The sequence below is a fragment of the Ursus arctos genome, unplaced genomic scaffold (assembly GCF_023065955.2).
Source record: "Ursus arctos isolate Adak ecotype North America unplaced genomic scaffold, UrsArc2.0 scaffold_18, whole genome shotgun sequence".
Lineage (NCBI taxonomy): Eukaryota > Metazoa > Chordata > Mammalia > Carnivora > Ursidae > Ursus > Ursus arctos.
In genome coordinates, this window is record NW_026622852.1 from 2930418 (window position 1) to 2952667 (window position 22250).

General features: G+C 37.9%; 1 long non-coding RNA gene across 1 annotated transcript; it reads right to left on the bottom strand.

Annotated features, from left to right (window-relative positions):
- Positions 1 to 273: 273 nt before the first annotated feature.
- LOC130544011 (uncharacterized) lies at positions 274 to 20979 on the bottom strand. The gene is made up of 4 exons (XR_008959855.1): positions 20783 to 20979; positions 15136 to 15246; positions 14706 to 14794; positions 274 to 1182 (listed from the first exon to the last, which is right to left on the bottom strand). It is a non-coding gene; the product is annotated as an uncharacterized LOC130544011 (long non-coding RNA).
- Positions 20980 to 22250: the final 1271 nt, after the last annotated feature.

The window sequence follows — 22250 nt, forward strand, 5'->3', positions numbered from 1 at the left end:
GAATCTGCAGTATATTTTATGACTTAGCCTCGGAAGTCCCACATCATCCTTTCCACAATATCCTACTGGTTATGTAGGTCAGTTCTATTCAGTGTGGGTAGTGACTGTATACAAGAGTGTGAATATCAAAAGGCAAAGATCACTGAAGCCATCTTGGAGCCATCTTAGTGGCTGGACCATACCAACCCTACTGGTTTATTGTTAGGAATAACTAATGCACATAAGTACTTAGCCTGGCATGTATCAAGCACAGTTCAAGTTCAAATTAAGTTATTATTAATATTAATTTATTAAAATCAATTTAAATGTTAATGCATAATTTCTGTTTAAAGTTTTAAAAATGCAGAAAAAAAGAACACAGAGAAATTTTGAATAAATAAAAACACTCATTTCTAACTTGTCTCTAATGCTTTCATCTAGAATAGTACCTATAACACAAAACATACAGTGAAGTTTGTCAAAATAAAATAAAATATTAGAATCCTTGCAGCTCCATAGGTAATTATGTGGCTATTTGAAAAATGTTTTATTAACTACAAAGTTTCTTTTTTCTACAGTGTAATCTCATATTTAGTTTACATGGTCCTTTTGAGAGTATAAATGAATAAGGAAGAAATTAGGAGCAAGTGCTTTTCAATATACTAAATGCTCTTCAGTGGTCTATAAGTTCATAAATTCCTCCTGTTCTTCCGAATACAGTTAATGTTTTATTTAAAAGGTATCTTTTGGTTGTGACAGAAACCAAGTCAGTCAATTTTAAGATAAAAGGGAATGTTTAAGCTCAAACAACTGATAAGTCAGAGGTGTCACACAGTGTGTGACATAGTCAGATTCCAGGGGCTCATATGATATCTTCAGGTCATGTCTCATCTTGTATTGCTTCTCCCTATGTGGGGGAGAAACATGGGCAGCAGTATACCCAAACCCCCACATTTATAGCATAGCATTAGAATAGAAAGAAGATCTTTCCCTCCCAGAACCTACCTATCAATCCCAAGTCACATGCTTACTCCTGAGTCAATCACTGTAGTTAGGGAGATGAGTACCTTAGCCAGCCTGGTTGATGTTTGTACCTTGAGATGACAGCATTGATGATGGCAGTCAGTGGTAGTGGGTGGGGTTGGAGTCAGGGGACACCATGAACTTTAGTCCCACCAGCTTACCATGGGAGCCAGAAGAAATCTGGTGGGAAAATATGTAAAGAAAAGGAAAATTACAGCTACTATAGCCAATTATGAGTAAATACAATTTATGATAGATGCACTCTGTAAAATGAATTAAAAATAAATGTTTAGAATAGCCTTGTTTCTTATTATATATAATATTTTATTTTAGATTTTATAAAGAAAGAAAGCACAGGGTGTGTGCATCCTATAGTTAGAAGATTTAAATATTTGTCACTTGTGAGGGGAAAGAAATCTGTTCTGCTTATTGTTGCAAAGATGGACCACACAAAAATTAGTTTTTTAATAACCCTTGACACAAAAGTAAAAAATATAGAAGTGTAGAAAGCTGCACAAGTACCTTGTGAATATTCTACAGACCAATAGTTTTAAACTAGTTTTATAGGAATTGGTTCAGAGGCTATTGCTGAGGGATGGCAATGATACAGAGAGGAAGAATCTTCAATTTCCAATCCCTCAGTTTTGTTTTTGTCTGTCTTATCTGGAAGGATCCTGCAAGTTTTTATTTGGAAGGAGTGTTTCATTACTAGAAAAAAATAGTTTCAAAATCTAATGTCATGTAGTCTCTCATGGTTCATTATCTCCTCCAGTCCCATCCATGTTGCTGCAAATGTTGAGAAATCATTCTTTTTGATGGCTGAGTAATATTCCATTGTATATATGGACCACAACTTCTTAATCCAGTCATCTGTTGAAGGGCATCTCAGCTCCTTCCACGATTTAGCTATTGTGGACAATGCTGCTATGAACATTGGGGTGCATATGGCCCTTCTCTTCACTACGTCTGTATCTTTGGGGTAAATACCCAGTAGTGCAATTGCTGGATCATAGGGTAGCTCAATTTTTAACTTTTTAAGGGACCTCCACACTGTTTTCCAGAGTGGCTGTACCAACTTGCATTCCCACCAACAATGTAGGAGGGATCCCCTTTCTCCACATCCTAAACAAACTGAGGGCGCCAGAGGGGAGGGGGTCGGGGAATGGGATAGGCTGGTGATGGGTATTAAGGAGGGCATGTATACATGGTGCACTGGGTGTTATATGAAAGTAATGAATCATGGAACTTTACATCAAAAACTAGGGGTGTACTGTATGGTGACTAACATAATATAATAAAAAAATTATTAAAATAAAAAAATCTAATGTCATGTAAAAGATGATTATAAAGTTTTAGGGTCTGTATACCCTCACACATTCATTCAGTTATTCAACAAACATTTGTTTATTTGTGGGCAAATAAAAAAAAACACACATTTCTCTTCCCTCTTGGAGCTAAGAATTTAGGGTCTATCTATTGCTATCTTGAAGTTATTGTAACTTCAGACCAGAAACTGTGGCCCAAATCCACTAACATTTGACAGCTATTTAGCAAGTTCCTATTATGTGCAAGGTAGTAGGCGGAGCGATGTCATGGGTGGGTGTTGGGAATGCAAAGATGGATAGCAAACTCTGCTCTCAGGGAATCACAGATCAATACATTGCTTCTTGGTCTCAAGGATAATGGACTTTTGACCTCCTCTTATGCTCCTACTTGTAGTGAGGGAGGAAATATGTAGTGAACATTGTCTTCCATATTTGTCATCCCACCCCCCCCCCCAACAACAACAAAATTCCTTCTGTAAGGCTTAAGGAACCTCTACGAAGAAAAATGACTGCTATGCAATAGCTCTTGGGTGGCGAAATCACAACTCATGGACTATTTGTAGATCCCAAGAGGACTATTCAGTATCAACCTCATTCCTATCTGTGGAACAATATTTCAAATGCAAAGCCTTCTTTGAAGGGAAAGCTACATGTTTTTATTTATAACATCTGTACTTTAATGCAGAATTCTTAGAGCAGAGTTTCTTAAAGTGGGGTCCACAGATCACCTATATTAGAGTCACATATGGAACCTGTTAAAAATGCAGATTCCTGGGCCTCACCCCAGACACTCATAATGAGAATCTGCAGACTCCAGAATTCAGCAATTCAAATGAGACCACTAGGTGAGTCTTAGGCACACTAATGTTTCAGAAACTTAAGTTGTATGAGCTCTCAAATGGGTAACCAGTCTTTCTTTGGGATGTATTCATTCATTGTGTTATGAGTAGGCAACATTAATGAACTCCATTAAAAATAGCAATGACGAACCATCAAAATACCATTAAACAGAGTTTGGCTTGGTAAAGGAGGTCTCTCCACACAGCTTTCTGTTCTAACCCAAATCAAAGTGACTACTGGTTTGATAACAGAGAACCCTGTTTTTCCTTGTCACAAGGATCTGGGAATGCAATAAACTTAACAAAAAAATAGCTCTCTGGCTGGACACCCAGCAACCCCATTCTCAAATGCCTCCCAAGACATCCAAGTCCCCAGAGGGTACTTCATATGTGCTTTCATGTGGTCCCTAGACAGTCTCATCTTCTTTCTTGCTCTTCAAGTTTTCATTAATATTACTCTGAAACTACCCTGGCATGTCCTGGCTTTTTAATACTCTGCTACAGATGAAAGCAGCTTTGAGGCTCCTATGGTTTTCTGCTCTCAACTTCCCAAACCCAGGAGCTCAGTTTGGTCCTGCTTCTTACTTCTAGTTCCAACAGGTTACCCTGCCAGTGAGGAATACTTTCTTCATCTAGCTCTGCGCTGTCTTCTACATCCAAAGTTTTAAATGGATTCAACTTTTAGTTTCTGTGTCTTGCCAGAGAGTGGAATGATGTGCTTCTCATTTGGTCATATCTTCCTGTGCACAGAAATTGGTCAGATGTGTCTTATGGTGGAATTTAGGAGGTTGGGTAGGGAGCTAATGACACTTAAATTGATTTTTTTTCTCACAAAGTTGCTTCAACTTCATATCAGTTTGCTGACCTCAACATCCTCTCTGGTAGGCTGAAATTGTTTGTTTGTTTTTTTAATTATTGTTGTTGTTGTTGTTTTGTTTTCCATAGGAGGTTTTAGTAAGATGCTTTCATTGAGTTAACAATGTCATCAAGGACATAGCTTTCTGTCTTCCTGCTGTGCCATCGATAACTTATTGGCTTGTCCTCACACTGGTTCACTCCATGGACACCTACAGCAGTGCCAGGCATCAAATACAGACCCAACAATCAAAAGAAGAGGAGGGTCCATCTCTTTCTATATATCTGTATTAATACTGAGGAAACCTCACAAGATTCTCAGCAAGTTGACCTTTAACGTCTTGGACAAGAACTGGATCACATGCTCACTCCTAAACCAATCACCATCAAGGGGAATAGGTTAATATTGTGAGGTTTTTGTTTGTTGCTAGAATAGTCAATATTTCCTAAGGGCTAGATACATGAATACAGTTAGACTGTTCTTAGCAGAGAAGAAAGAGGTGGGTTTCTGATAAGCAACCAAGTACTAAAAGACTCCTGGTCCTTCATGATGAAAAGCTCTGGAAGACTAATGGAGTTGTTCATATCCTAATCTTTGGCATGTTTGCAACTCCTAGATTCCCACTCTGGAACCACAGAATAGCCAGAAGCACATCAGATTTTAGTTTACAGTGATGAGGAAGTTTTAATTTAATTTAATTTAATTTAATTATTTAATTTATTTTGATTTTTCACTACTTAGTCAAAATCTACAGTGTCTGATTTTTCAATCCATTTCTAACCAGATCCTGACTTTTTTTCAGTAAAAAACAAACAAACCAACAAACAAAACAAACAAGAAAAAATTTAAAAATAAGAGACAAAAACAAAACTAAGAACTTCCAACAGCTCTGCAGGTGGGTGTAAGTAACATGAAGGTTTAAAAATAAAAGAATTGAGACTTAAACAAAACATTCATGTTTGGTATCTTTTAGGGTTTTCCAGGAAAGAAAGATCTCCTCCAAATCACCCAAATGAACAATGGCAAGCAACCATTAAAGTTAATTAGAACCAAGTGTCAGAAACAGAACTTTGAAGATTTCATTGATGTTTACTCTAAAACCCACTTTCCCCGAAGTTTCCATGTGCTTCCTTATTTGGTTTTATTTCTAGGACTTGAGCTCACAGCAGCAGATGTGGGAGCAAAAATGAAATCAGAAGGACTTTGGTATTCTGGAGTAAATTGCTCTCCACTGCATTAGTGAGAGAGAACAGATTGTAGCTAGGATAAGAGCAGTGTAAATAATTTTAAGTGTGCAATAGCACACAGCATCGATTTAAATGACCTGGTAACTTGGCACCATCCCAGGCAATTACTCCCTAAGCGGGATTTATGTCATGTGTTGTCAAAAAGCAGTCCAAACAGTGGACACAGATATATGTTTAGATATATATTTGGAAGTTGCTCTTCTCAATTGGAAAGGACCTTTGGATTGCTTTGTTATAAAAAGCAGAAAGGCCATTTTCTCTATTTTTTCCCTTAAATTTAATAACCCTCAGTGGTATGAAGGAATAGTTTACTTTTTTCCAGTCATGTAAATATTTTTGAAGATGCACACGTAGATTTATTTGAAAAGCATCTGAAACAAGGATAGCATTTATCATTAAAAATATATGAATGAAATTACAAAAGGGCTTACACTTTTATTTTTAATGATATCTTTTATATATATCTAAAAAATTCTGGCTTTTAGTGAAACTGCAAAAGAAATTAAAATATTTTAGGTTTTCCCCTCTCACATTTCTTTCTGGGGAAGCAGCAAGGCTTGGATTCACATAAAGAACCGCATGTTAATGTCATAGCCTCAGATTGTCTGGGTAAATGCCAAAGAGCACATCAGAGTTAGTAATGAACCTTCCAGTGACAACTCAGTCAGCCTTTTGACTTCACATTTTATGGCTCCCCACTCCGTCTGACGTTATATTTCAGGACTATAGTTGGAATGCTGAGCACAGTGGTTTGCACATTCTAATCTCAGGTGCCCAGATGTGTTGGTGGATTTTTCTTTTCAATTCACAGCCAATACACCTCATGAAACTTGGGTTTAAACTTGGCTGTAATTTTGGCAACAGAGCTACCAGTCAAGAACTAATCTAACTCTTGCATTTGCTCTTCTTCCCTCTCACTTATAATTTGCCAAAGCAGAATCAGATCTATGGGACATTCTCAGGTGGGATTCTGAGCTAATGTATAGAATTTATACAAGTACTATATTGTTTCATAATATAAGAAAAAAAACACGCTGGATTCTAAAGCCTTGTCTTTAGCTTCTCCAACTTTTTTGTTGTTGTTGCTACTGTTGCTTAACACCCTTGCCTTGGTTTTCTCTAAAAAAACTCATCAGTAAACCTCCTCCAAACCCTCCTCCATCTGATTTTGCTAATTGTGATATGATAAACTTATTTCTTTCTCTCATTCTTCCTCCTTTACAGGGAGCAGACACATTACAGTCAGGATAGCAAAAAGAGGAATTTGGTAGTGTAGATCAAATGAGGAAAGAAACAGAAACCCCAGGTATGTAAATAGATTGTTTTGGCAGCACAGAACTATTTTACTGTTTTACTAATTCTCCACTTGCAGCATCCTAAGTATTATCCTCCCCACCGCACACATCCTCATCCACAAATAATTGTTAACTTATGCCAGATACATGAGAAGAAGAGTGAGGCCTCCAGAAGAGAAAGGCAGAGAGGTCAAATAGACATCAGTCGTAGAGAGAGGGGTTTGCTTTCTAGTGACTACAAGGTAGAAGGAGTAGGCAACTCTGATATGTAAGAAGCTACTCTGTCTTCTGGATGATTATGGAATTGAAGTTATGTCTCAAAGTAAAGGAAAATTTTTATATCCTCTGTGTTCTCTGTGAACACTTGCCTTAAGAGTAAGGGTATTTAAAAGTGAATGGTGCCACCCTTCTTATTCATTAGTAAGAAATAGTACTGGGATTATTCTAAATTGACTTCAAACTTCTTCATGTTGAATGGAAGCCAAAAAGGGCTGGCTGTCATGAGCATTATGAAAGAGGTCTGTCAGTCTGTTTCCCCACCTTAAATACACAGATCGATTTCTGCATGAAACTATTTCATTATCTTGGTCAATCCATTTAATAGGTGAAGCTCAGATAATTTATGCTTTGACTACACCTACAGGATGTGTTGGAACAGATAATCAGAATCAGATTGTTCATTTGATTATAATACATTGCCTGGGAAGTACCTGAAAATTAGGACCTCAAACAGAATGATCTGAGGATGTCATTGCCTATGTGGCTACATGTATAAAGCTCTCTGGAAATAGAAAGGCTGGCCCTAAGCTTCCAGACCTCACCAGCATTTTGGTTTCCTTAATTGGGCACACTCAGATTATTTGTACCCATTGTATTAGCTATACTAATTTATATGCCATAAACATAAATTCTAAGGAACAAGACATTTAATCAGAAGCAAATTTAAGAGCAAGTTCTTAAAAGTTACTGTAAGATGCTATTTGGCTACCTCATTGCCTCCTACGCTACTGTTTTTTGACACAGTTGACTTTCTGTGCATAATAAAGCAAGATCATAAACCAAAAAATAAAGCAAGGAATCATGGGCTTTTAAGGCTAGTGGTATTGTCATAGGCCATTTTTTACAGAAAAGAAACAGGCCAGGAATATGCATGCTTTCATTGATTGACAATTATTAATTTTGCTCTTACTGAATACCTGGCACTGTTCTAGTTACCAGGAATAAAGTTGTAAAAGTAACACTCTAAATTTCTATCCTCCTGACACTTACATTTGACTGAGGAATGAACAAGTGTGGTTATGTGTTTGAGCAGAAGGTCAGGTAGAGATGGGTGTTAGGAAGAAAAAGAGTACAGAAAAGAGATAGAGTAATAGGGGCAAAAGTGGAAACTCTTCTGGATTTGACAGAAAGCACTCTGAGAGAATTTGAGCAGATATCTAACAGATGTTAGATATGTGAGACAGGACAAGCTATGTGACTATTTGAGGGGAGGATTTCCAGGAAGAGAAAACAGTGAGTGCAGACTCTGAGATGAGATGTTATATGTGTGTTTGAAAGAGAGCAAAGAATATGCTTGGAACTCTGTGAGCAAGAGGGAAAGTGTGAAATGAGATCATACAACTATCCAGGGCTCAATCATATAAGATCTCAAAGGCCAAGAAAAAGAAGTTATTCTAAGAATCTATTCTAAGTGTGATAGGAAAAGATCTGTGATTGGTGGGTTTTAAGAAAGAGTATGACATGATCCAATTTACATTTGAATTGGTCATTCTGGCTGTTGTGTGGGCTGAAAGTGTAGGAAGTATAAGACAAGAAGGAAAATCAGTCAGGAGAGGATTACGATAGGCCAGGTAACAGCTATGGTGACTTGAAGCAGGATGATGTAGGTGGTGATAGGGGTCAGACTTTAGGAATATTCTGAAGATAGAACTAACAGGACTTGCTGTGGGGTTGAGTGTATTAAAAGATAAACTGTGACCTGTTAAAAATTTTAAGAGTTTATTTGAGTAAAAATTTATTCAAATCAGCCAGTGCTAAACCAGAAGTGGTTAGGAGCACTCCGGTACAGAAGCCAGGGGAAAGATTCATATAGTAGAAATTATGGAAACAAAGAGGAAATTATTGATTGGCTATAGCTTAAAGCATATTTGGCTCCTTGTGATTGGTTGTCCTTCACGTTTCAATTCCATTAACTTGAGGCATTTACAAGTTTAGATTTTTGGTTGTTTATGTAGGCTACCATGAGCAACCTCAGTATAATGGCCTCTTTGTTTAATTAACTTAATAGGTATGTAATGTAAGAGAAAAGGAAGAGTCAGAGATGACTTTCAGGTTTTTGATATGAGCAGCAAGAGATGGTGATGCCACTTCTTAAGAAAGGGACAAAGAGATAAAGCAGATTTGGGAAGTAAAAGGAGACATCAAGAGTTTCTTAGTTTTGGGTTTGGGAGTGTTAAATTCAAGACACCTATTAGTCATCCAAACAGCAATGTCAAAAGGCAATAGAATATATGAATCTGGAGCTCAGGAGGACTTTGGGTCAAGAGGTGTAAATTTGAGAATCATTACCATTGACTTATTTAAGATCACTGAGAATTAAAGTCTGAACTTGTACCTCCTGGTTGGTCAGAAGGAAGACGGTGGTGGAGTAGGAGGACCCAAGGCTTGTTTTGTCCCACAAACATAACTAGATAACTACCAAATCATCCTAAATACCCCAGAAGTTGACCTGAGGAAGGACAGAACAAACTCCACAAACTAAAGGGAGAGAAGAAGCCACATGAAAGAAAGTAGGAAGTGCAGACACAGAGGTTTAGGAAAGAAAGGGATCACAGGTGCTGCAGAGGGGAGGGAACTGTGATAGTGGGGAAAGGGGAGAGAGAGAGGACCATACAAAGGAATGTACAAGGAGAACATTTCCCCAAAGCTTGGAAAATGAGAGGTGCTGAATTCCCTGAGTTCTTGCAACCACTGGGGCTTAAAGCCTGGAGTTTTAAATGTCAGCTGACTTAGCTGGAATAGAGCCCAGAGGTCACTGTCTGGGGGCAGACAGTGTGGAAAGAGCAATTTGAAAAATGCCTGGAGCACACAGAGGGGAGATTATTTGCTCTTCTCACAGTGCTTCCCTGAGAGGCTGCATTCAAAGAGATGCCTTTCCAGGAAAAAAGGATTTGGCTGGCACCATTTCTCATCTCTACTCAACATAAACACAGAGCCACCTGCAGGAAGCAGCACAGCACTGACACTGGCTACCTAACTTACTTACACCAAGCCCCAAACACTTGTACTCTATTGGGACTGCCCCTTTCAGTCAAGTTTACCTCAGTACCAGCACAAACCCCTGCACACACCATGTCTCCTGACCAGAGACTTCTGCAGGGCCTCAGTTCTCATGGAAATAGTATCAGGTCTCATTCAGAGCACACCTAGTTAAAACTCACCACATTCAGGCCAAGGACCAAACACTGCCCACAGCAGGCAAGGAGAGCTTCTGCAGATGACTGACCTGAAGGAAAGAGCACCCAAAATACAAGCAAAAAACATGAAGGACATGCCAGAGACAGTCCCTGAAGTGCCAGGCCCTGAACACTACATGACCTCTTCTTCATAAAGTCATTACTTTCAGGAGCAAGAAATATAACTGGCTTTCCTAACACAGAGAAGAAGGCAGAGACTTAGACAAAATGCCATAATGGAGGAATCCCAAATGAAAGAACAAGATAATGCCACAGCAAGAGATCAAAGCAAAAGAAATATAAGTAACATGCCTCATGGAGAATTTAAAACACCAAACAAGGATAGTCACTAGGCATGAGAAAAGAATAGGAAACATCAAGGAGACTCTTACCACAAAGATAAAAGAGTTAAAAAAAAAGTATCAGAGATGAAGAATGCAATAAATGAGATTGGAAACGTGCTTGATACAATAAACAGCAGGCGGGAAGAAGCAGAGGAATGAATTAGTGACCTAGAAGACAAAGTAAAGAAAAATAATGAAACTAACCGAAGATCTGAGAAAGAATAATTATGGAACCTGAGACTAGACTTAGGGAACCTCAGTGACTCCATCAAATGTGATGACATTTGTATCATAGGAGTCCCGGAAGAAGAAGAGAGAGAAAAGGGGGCAGAAAATCTATTTGAGGAGATAATACCTGAAAATTTCCCTAATATGGGGAAGGAAACACATATCTAAATCCAGGAGGTGCAGAGAACTCCCATTAAAATTTACAAAAGCAAGCCAACACTACAACATATTGTAATTAAATTTACAAAATCTAGTGATAATGAAAAATTTTAAGCAGCAAGACAAAAGGAGTCCTTAACTTACAAGGGAAGACCCATAAGGCTAGCTAGAGATTTCTTAACAGAAATTTTGCAGGCTAGAAGGCAGTGGCATTATATATTCAATGGGCTGAATGGGAAAAGTCTGCAGCCTAGAATATTCTATCCATCAAGTCTGTCATTCAGAATAGAAGGAGAAATAAAGAATTTTCCAGACCCCACCTAAAAAAAAAACACAAAACAAGAAACAAAAAACAAAACAAAACTAAAGGAGTATGTGAACACTAAATCAGCCCTGCAAGAAATATTAAAGGGGATTCTGAGTGGGAAAGAAAGACCAAAAGTGACAAAGACAAGAAAGGATCAGAGAAAATCTCCAGAAACAATGACAAAACAAGTAATAAAAGGCAATAAAGACATAGCCATCAATAATTACTTTGAATGTAAATGAACTAAATGATCCAATCAAAAGACATAGGGTGTCAGAATGGATACAAAAAAACAAGACCCATCTATTTGCTGCCTACAGAAGACTCATTTTAGACCTAAAGACACCTCCAGACTGAAAGTGAGGGTACGGAGAAACATTTGTCATGCAAGTGGATGTCGCAAAAAAGCCAGAGTAGCAACACTTATATTGGACAAACTAGACTTAAAAAAAATAAATAAAAAATAAAAAATATATGTGTGTGTGTATGTGTGTGTGTGTGTGTGTGTAATGGAATATTACTCAGCCAACAAAACGAATGAAATCTTGCCATTTGCAATGACATGGATAGAGCTAAGGTATATTAATCTAAGTGAAATATGTCAGTGAAAGAAAGAAAAATACCATCTGATTTCACTCATATGTGGAATTTAAGAAACAAAACAGATGTGGGAAGGAAAAAAAAAAAGAGACAGGGAAGCAAACCATAAGAGACTCTTAATGATGGAGAACAAACTGAGGGTTGATGAACAGAGATGGGGTGGGGATGGGCTAGATGGGTAATGGGTATTAAAGAGGGCACTTATTATGATGAGCACTGCATGTTATATGTAAGTGATGAATCACTAAATTCGACTCCTAAAACCAATATTACACTATATGTTAATTAACTAGAATTTAAATAAAAATTTGGAAAAGAAAAACAAAGACTGTAACAAGAGATAATGAAAGGCACTATATCATAATGAGGGTGATAACCCAACAAGGAGATATAACAATTGTAAATATTTATGCACCAACATGGGAGCTCCCAAATATATAAAACAAATAATAATAACAAACATAAAGGAACTAATCAATAGTAATACAATAATAGTGGGGAACTTTAATACCCCACTTACATCAATGGTCATCATCTAAACAGAACATCAACAAGGAAACGATGGCTTTGAATGATACACTGAACCAGCTGTACTTAACAGATATATTCAGAACATTCCTTCCTAAAACAGCAGAATACACATTCTTTTCAAGTGCACATAGAACATTCTCCAGAATAGATCACATATTAGGTCACAATTCAAGCCTGAACAGATACAAAAAGAATAAAATCATACCACACAACTTTTCTGACCACAACACTATGAAACTAGAAATCAACCACAAGAAAAAATCTAACTGGGGATGTACTGTGTGACTAATATAACAAAATAAAAATTATTAAAAAAAATTTGGAAAGACCACAAATACACGGTTAGATGATATATTACCAAATAATGAATGGGTCAAGCAGGAAATCAAAGATGTAATTTAAAAAATACACGGAAACAAATGAAAATGAAAACACATGGTCCAAAACCTTTGGGATGCAGTAAAGCAGTCCAAAGAGGGAAAATACATAGGAATACAGGCCGACCTCAAGAAGCAAGAAAAATCTCAAATAAACAACCTAACCTTACATCTAAAGGACCTAGAAAAGAACAACAAATGAAATCTAAAGCCAGCAGAAGGAAGAAAATAATAAAGATCAGAGCAGAAATAAATGATATAGAAACTAAAGAAACAAAAAACAAAAGAACGATAGAACAGATCAATGAAACCAAGAGCTGGTTCTTTGGAAAGATTCATAATATTTACATATCTCTAGCCAGACTTATCAAAAAGAAAAGAGAAAGGATCCAAACAAATAAAATCACAAATGAGAAAGGAGCAATAACAATCATCACTACAGAAATACAAACAAATGTAAGAGAATATTATGAAAAACTACAGGCCAACAAATTGGACAACATGGAAGAAATGGATAAATTCCTAGAAACATGTAACTACTAAAACTGAAACATGAAGAAATAGAAAACTTGAACAGACTGATAACCAGGAAAGAAATTGAATCAGTAAACAAACAAACAAAACAAAAACTCCCAACAAACAAAAATCCAAGGCCAGATGGTTTCACAGATGAACTCTATCAAGCGTTTAAAGAAGACTTAATACCTATTCCTCTTAAACCTTTCTATTTCTAAAAAATAGAAAAGAAATGAAAACTTCCAAACTCATTCTATGAGGCCAGTATCACCCTTATACAAAAACCAGATAAAAAAGGGAAAAAACCACTAAAAAAGGGAAATACAGGCCAATATCCTGATGAATATGGATGCAAAAATTCTCAGTAAAATACTAGCAAACTGAATTCAACAATACATTAAAAAAATCATTCACCATGATCAAATGGGACTTATTCTTGTGTTGCAAGGGTAGTTCAGTATTCACAAATCAATCAATATTATACACTACATTAACAAAAGAAAGGATACAAACCATATGATCATTTCAGCAGATGCAGAAAAAGGATTGACAAAGTACAACATGCATTCATGATAAAAACCCTCAGCAAAGTAGATTTAGAGAGAACATACCTCAACATAATAAAGGCCATATATGAAAAACTCAGAGCTAATATCATACTCAATGGGGAAAAACTGAGAGCTTTTCCTCTACAGTCAGGAAGAAGGTAGGGATGTCTACTCTCGCCACTATTATTTAACATAGTACTGGTAGTCCTAGCCACAGCAATCAGACCACAAAAAGAAATAAAAGACATTTATCGGCAAGGAAGAAATAAATCTTTCACTATTTGCAGATGACATGATACTCTATGTAGAAACGTAGAAAAGACTTCACCATGAAATTGCTAGAACTGATAAATGAATTCAGTAAAGTCACAGGATACAAAATCAACTTACAGAAATTTTGCATCTCTATACACCAATAATGAAGCAGCATAAAGGGAAATTAAGGAATCTATCCCATTTACAATTGCATCAAAACCAATAAGATACCCAGGAATAAACCTAACCAAAGAGGTGAAAGACCTGTACTTTGAAAACTATAAAACACTGATAAAAGAAATTGAAGATGAGACAAAGAAATAGAAAGACATTCCATGTTTATGTGTTGGAAGAACAAATAATGTTAAAATGTTTATACTGCCCAAAGCAATCTACATTAGTGTAATCTCTATCAAAATAATAACTGCATTTTTCACAGAACTAGACTAAACAATCCTAAAATTTGTCTGGAACCACAAAAGACCCCAAATAGTCAAAGCAACCCTGAAAAAGAAAAGCAAAGCTGGAGGCATCACAATTCTGGACTTCAAGTTATATAACAAAGCTGCATTGATCAAAACAGTATGGTACTGGCACAAAAACAGACACAAAGATCAATGGAACAGAACAGAGAACCAGAAATGAACTCACAACTATATGGTTAATTAATCTTCAACAAAGCAGGAAAGAATATCCAACAGGAAAAAGACAGTCTTTTCAAAATGTGGCGTGGGGAAAACTGGGTGGCAACATGCAAAAGAATGAAACTGGACCACTTTCTTACACCACACACAAAAATAAATTCAAAATGGATTACAGACCTTAACGTGAGACATGAAACCATAAAAATCCTAGAGAACACAGGCAGTAAACTGACATCAGCCATAGCAACTTCTTCTTGATAGGTCTCCTGAGGCAAGGGAAACAAAAACAAAGATAAACTATTGGGATTATATCAAAATTAAAAGTTTCTGCACAGGGAAGGAAACAGTCATCAAAACTAAAAGGCAACTTACAGAATAGGAGAAGATATTTGCAAATGACATATCTGATAAAGGGTTAGTATCCAAAATTTTTAAAGAACCTATAAAACTCAACACCCCAAAAATGAATAATCCAATTAAAAGTGGGCAGAAGACATAGACATTTTTCCAAAGAGGACATCCAGATGGCCATTAGATACATGAAAAGATGCTCAACATCATTGATCATAAGGGAAATACAAATCAAAACTACAGTGAGATGGGGCACCTGGGTGGCTTAGTAGGTTAAACATCTGACTTTTGATCTCAGCTCAGGTCCTGATCTCAGGTTATGAATTCAAGCCCCATGAGTGGCTTCACACTGGGCAATGGAGCCTATCTGAAAAAAAAAATACTACAATGAGATATCACCTCACACCAGTCAGGATGGCTAAAGTCAACAACACAAGAAACAACAGGTGTTGGCAAGTATGTGGAGAAAGGGGAACCCTCTTGCTCTGTTGGTGGCAATGCAAACTGGCATAGCCAGTATGGGGGAAAACAGTATGGAGATTCCTCAAAAAGTTAAAAATAGAACTACCCTACAATCCAGCAATTGCACTAGTAGGTATTTACCCAAAGGATAAATACGAATTCAAAGGATACAATCACCTGGTTGTTTATACCAGCATTATCTACAATAGCCCAATATGGAAACAGCACAAGTGTCCATGGACTGATGAATGGATAAAGAGGAGTTGGTATATATACACAATGGACTATTATTGCTCAGCCATAAAAAGAATGAAATCTTGCCTTTCACAACATCATCGATGGAGCTAGAGAGTATGATGCTAAGCAAAATCAGTCAGAGAAAGATAAATACCATATGATTTGAGTCATATGTGGAATTTAAGAAATAAAACAAGCAAAGAAAAAAAAAGGGAGAGAGGAAGACAAACCAAGAAATAGGCTTTTAAGTGTAGAGAACATACTGATGGTTACTAGAGGGGAGGTGGGTGGGGGGATGGGTTAAATAGGTGATTGGGATTAAGGAGTGCACTTCTTGTGATGAGCATTGGGTGATATATGCAAGTGTTGAATCACAGTATCATACACCTGAAACTAATATTACACTGTATGTTAACCAACTGGAATCCAAATAAAGAAAATAAACTTGTACCTCTTTCTTCGTTTCGTATTGGCTATATCTAGATGACTACTGAAAATAAAAAGCCAGACTTGTCAGAAATTTTATTTTGAGTATTATTTTAATTAAAAAAATATATATCTTATATAAAATATACCCAATATTGAGTATTATTTTAATTATTTTAATTAAAAAATATTATTATTATAATTAAATAAGTATTATTTTATTTTTTTGAGTATTACTTTAATTAAAAAAATATATATCTTATATAAAATATACCCAATATATATTTTTCACACATATATAATCTGCATTCAAGAAAATAAGTGAAAGCTACATTCAGTAAGAGAAAATCTTGGATACAAAAGATCTTATAATAATTTCTAAAGATCAGTAGAGTATTCCAAACTTCAAAAGAAAAGCCCTTAACTAGACATGATGTTCCCGCCAAAGTTCAAATAGAGACAGAGAGAAAGAGCACAAGTGGGAGGAGGGGCATAGGAGAGACTCTTCGAGTAGCCTCCCTGCTGAGCTTGAACACCGTGTGGAGACCGACCTGGGGCTCCATCCCACAACCCATGAGATATGAGCTGAGCTAAAACCAAGAGGCAACCAATTGAGCCACCCAGGCGCCCCTTGACTCCAATTTTTGAGAAATGGCCATGCCCCTGAACAGCTAGGACTCTGTATGGCATCCTTGTGGAAAGAAATGCCACATTTCACATCAAACATCAGAGGAAAGGGAAGAGGAATCATAGGACAGTATGTGAACTATTAGGAGAAGAAAGAAGCAGACATGTTTCATCCTCTAATTTGAGGGATTCAAAGCTCTAAGTCTTAGTAAGATTATCTCTTACAAAGCAAGTTCGAAGAAATCATGGTATTTATGTAAGAATTGGTATCATAGTGGTGTTTTTGAAGAGCTAAATTGGTTTCAAAGGAGAATGGCTAACATTGCACCGAAAAAGGATAGCTTGGGAGATTTTCGATTCAGAATGCCTGGTAGCACCACTCTGTTTCTGAAGGGTTGCACTGCATATTTTTGAAAAATACAACTGAATGAGAGGAGTAAAACTAGTAGGGTGCTATGTACAGTTTCAAAGACTTACATATCCATTTATTTTATTTGATCTATGCAAAAAGCCATAGACAGACAAGATGGGTAAGATCATCTCTATTCTCCGAATGAGGAAGTGAGACAGTCAATAAGTGGTGGAGAAAGGACTCAACTTAGGGATTCATTTAGAGCTCATGTCAAGGAAAAGCTTGTCAGTCCCACAAGCAACTTGGTGAAATAAGCATCAAGCATTGCAGGAAGCCAAAGCTGCTGTCAGTTGCCCTCCTCCTCCTCAGCCATAGATATATTTAAACCAAGTAATAATAAAACAAACTGGCAGCTGGTACTTTTGTAGAGCCAACTCTGGAGCCCCCTCAGAGGAGAACTTTTTTTCTAGATAGAGTTTGTCGTTTTTCTTTTTTTATTTTTCATTTGCTGTTTATTTTAAAGTTACATTTCTAATTAAATGAAACATTTTAAAGTAAAAAATTGGAATGAACTGAGCCAAATTGCAAGTACAGACATGCCTCGAGCAATGAGCAGGTTTCCAAGTTTTTAACATTCTGCCTTCCTGGCATCTGTCTGTGATACATGATATGACCAAAAACACTCAATTCCACAATCACTAGGAGAGAAGTCCCTTCCCCACATCCAGACCCTGAGTCCTCAACCAGCAGGCTAGAGCAGTAGTCATGCGTTATTTGTATTTTTAAAAACTACTGATCATCGTTGACTGTCTGCCTAGTGCATCATGGTCATTAAACATTCAGTTCTCACAAAACTTGGTGGGTACGACTTTTCACATTTCATAAGCTTATTTAGGGACAGACAGCTTCCAGCTGGCTGCCTCTAACAGCAGCACACCTTCCACCTGCATCATTCCAGTCCTTGTGAACCTCAGGCTTCCAAAAACAGCTGATGCACTTTGAGGTAGACAAGTTGAACTTCTGTTGCTTTGAAAGGTGCAACCTAAACTACTTTCCGCCTGGAAGGCTAGAATTCAAGTAGACACATCTCTCTGAATTCTTTGAGAACCAATGTCCTGCGAAGATGCCAAAGAGCCGCACTCACATGATCAAATCTGCTTCTTACTGGTGATTGTACAGTCCCTCACCCACCCGAAGCCACCTTCATTGCTTTATCTGTAAAATGGGGACTATGTGACATGCCCTGCCCATTCTCTCAACTTGCTATAGAGCCAACTGTATAAATTCATGAAGGTGATTGTCAATTGAAAAGCTCCCCACTAAATCACAAGGTGATTTTTCTCACTTCAGAAAGAATGCTGCCAAAATTTTTGTCATGCTCATATTCAGCCATGGTAAAACTGGCTTAGGTTTTCTTATCTCTCCCTCTCACTTCTTTTTTTTTTTTTTTAAAGATTTTATTTATTTATTTATTCGATAGAGATAGAGACAGCCAGCGAGAGAGGGAACACAAGCAGGGGGAGTGGGAGAGGAAGAAGCAGGCTCATAGCGGAAGAGCCTGATGTGGGGCTCGATCCCATAATGCCGGGATCACGCCCTGAGCCGAAGGCAGACGCTTAACCGCTGTGCCACCCAGGCGCCCCTCTCCCTCTCAGTTCTGATAACTATACAGCAAAGGGAATTGAAATGGGTTTTGTGCAGCAGAAGCCACAGAAAAAGGATCACGTTTTCACTAAATCGTGAGGAGGGGCTGATTCTGCTGGTGCTGCCAACATGTGCCAAATGTGTCTCTCAGCTTGCTCTGTTAGTAACAGGTGTTCACAGGCTGGTGAGGATGGAGAGAAAGCTCCCCCTCCAGTTTGCCTGTCTTTCACTTGTCAAGGGTTTTGACAGGCATTTTGCAGTTCCCTGTCACAGAGTTCTAAGCACGGCTGCACAGAATGCTGCTCAAAGCAATCCCAAGTCAAGGAATTCTGAGAATTTCCCTTTAGAGTTTCTGTTTGATGACATGCCTAGATATGAGTGTTGGTAGCCCTTCCTCTTGACATATGTATGCTTTATTCATCCTCCTGGTGATCCAGAATTTGTCCGAATGTTGATCGGGCTTTGCTCCAAGTAAGATATCAGACTTGATTTCTGTACCTGTTTAGTAAGATCTAAAATATCCCTCTGTCTTGCTTCCATGTACCCAGCGTATAATCCCTACTTATACCATAATTACTTTTTAAAGAGTCCGTCTCTTCCACTAGACTCAACTTCTAGGAGCAGGAACCCTGTAATATTCCCAACACACCAAGTAGAGTATCTGGCAAATAACAAAGGCTAATAAATGCATATTGGACTGAATCTTAATTCAACGCATCTGAGGTACCTGAAAATGATAATCCCCCTGAAGGAAATGAGGCCATATTTCTTCTAGTTATTGAAACTTTTTTATGATAACACAACTAAAATCTAGCACTTCCGCCAGTACTGGCTTCAGGTTCCAGGCCTAAAGGACTATTTTTGTAGTTGGCCGTTAGAGTGATAAAATCACTTACTGGATTTTATTGTTTGCACTTACTTTCACATATAGGTGGACATCATTTAAAACATATATATGATATTTAAAACATATTTATTTTTTAAAACATTTTTAAAACATTTAAAACATATATATATCATATATATATCATATATATATCATATATCATATGTATATGATAGAATGTGCATTTTTTATTGGTCTGCTTTGCCTGCTCACTGATGGAATATTTTCCTTTGCTGAGGTTTATTCTTATGCTAGACACAGCCTGGATAACATAACGTGTTTGATTTAATGCACATCACTAAACCAGTATTATGCAGAGTGAAACTGAAGGAGGGATTTTCCTATTTGGATTTTTGGGAAATAGAAAGAGACCACACACACATACCACACCACCAATCTCAACTCTTCCTGATTTCCTGTATTTCGTTTGAATGTCTGAGCATTTACACACACCAGGAGAGGATAATCACATTTCATGCTTCCAAGAATGATCTGATCACAAAAGGGTCAGAAAGGACCCTGTTCCACCCCTGTAGAATTGTTTCTTTGGTTGGTGCATTAATTGGGGTGAGGGATTATTAAATTCCTGTGAAGCATGAAGCATTTGCTGCTTCAGGTTGCTAGAGAGTGAACTTGTAGGAGCAATGGTCTGAGCTTCTGTGGCAGCTTCACACCATCACTGCAGAGAGTGCTATTTCAGTTTTCTTTGTTCTCCACTACTATCTCTCTCCTTTGGCATCAGAGAGTACATCTCTTTCATACAAAGAGAGAACCTTCATGATGAGAAGGAATTTAGAGATTGACTAGTCTTCTGACTTCATGGAGGGTAACATGTTCTAAAAGTTTAAGTGGCTTGCTCAAGAGCTGATTAGAAGCTGGTGGCAGAACTGAGAACTAGGTCTCATGGCTTCAGTCAGATTTTTTTTTCCCCATTACATTACAGCTGAGATCTGCTGTACACATCAATCAGGTTCAAATACACCGGTGGTTCTCAAATTTAAACATTCATTTGAATCAGCCAGAGGGCTTGTTAAAATATAGATTGCGATCCATCACCACGACCTCTGATTGAGTGGTAGATCTGGCATGGGGCTAAGAATGTGTATTTCTAACAAGATCACAGGTGATGCTTATGCTGCTGGGCCTGGGATCATACCTGACATACACTAAAGTTGTCAAATGGAATAAACATTGCCCTTTCCTTCCTCATTAGTTTGTTCAACCCTTTTTTTCTTATTCATCAATATTTGCTGAATATGAACTAAGTACCCGGCATGTTTGGTGCTGGAGATCAGAAACGTGAAGATGGGGCGCCTGGGTGGTGCAGTCGTTAAGCATCTGCCTTCAGCTCAGGGCGTGATCCCGGTGTTCTGGGATGGAGCCCCACATCAGGCTCCTCTGCTAGGAGCCTGCTTCTTCCTCTCACAGTCCCCCTGCTTGTGTTCCCTCTCTCACTGGCTGTCTCTCTGTCAAATAAATAAATAAAATCTTTAAAAAAAAAAAAAAAGAAACATGAAGATGACAAAAGCACAATCCTCTTTTTGAGGAGTTCACAATCAGTGAGGAGGGACAGATGCATAAATAATTACTGACAATCTTTTAATTATAGTGATAGAAGTTTATACAAAGTGTAATGGTTGCACAGTCCTGAAAGTAATGACACAAAGACTTTTCAGGGAATGCTTTGTCAGAGAGGTGACATTGGGGCTGGGCTAGGAAGGAAGAGTAGGATTTTTCCAGATGGAGCAGAGACAAAAGGATATCCTTTTCAGCTGAAGGAACAGCAGGTGCAAAGGCATGGAGAGTGACATCTTTTTTTTTTTAAAGATTTTATTTATTTATTCATTCGACAGAGACAGAGACAGCCAGCGAGAGGGAACACAAGCAGGGGGAGTGGGAGAGGAAGAAGCAGGCTCATAGCGGAGAAGCCTGATGTGGGGCTCGATCCCATAACTCCGGGATCACGCCCTGAGCCGAAGGCAGACGCTTAACCGCTGTGCCACCCAGGCGCCCCTGAAGAGTGACATCTTTAGGAAGAGTTGGTTAAGTAAGAGTGGCAGGAACATAGGGTGTGTGGAACAGAAGTCAAGGAGTGGAAGAAGATGAAGGTGGAAAGATAAGGAAGATGAACTAATGAAGGGCATTCCATATCCTGCCAAGGAGTCTGGCGTTCACCTTGTGTGCAGCAGGGATACTGAAAGGTTTTTAGGTGGGATGTGCTTTAAGGTTACTCTGGCTAGAGTGTGAGGGAGGATGAGAGGGGTTTCCTAGAAGCAGGTATAAATTAAGAATCTTTTTATAGTAATCTACATTAGGAATGATGATAACGCATCCAGAACAATAGCAATGGGAATGCCCAGCAAAGAGCATTAAAGGGTTTAAATAACCAGGACTTGCTAACACATCAGAGGTAAAGAATGAGAGTAAAGAGAGCCATAGATAATTCTACAGTTTCTAGCATGGTCGGCTGATGAGCTGTAAATGCCATGAACAGAGATAGCAAATAGGAGAGGTAGGTTGGGGTGAGATAAATTCATTTGGGACAAGTTAGAATGCTGGTGTCTGCAGATAGGCAAATAGGATGCCCTACTGTGGCTGGGAAATAGAGTCTGAAGTTCAGAAGAATTGTCCAAAGTAAGGAGAAAGATTAGGGTAAAGTCATGGAAGGGTATGAGCCTGCTCAGGGAGATGTGAATTTCTTGTCCTGGATTAATATGCAAATTGCTGTCAGAATGAT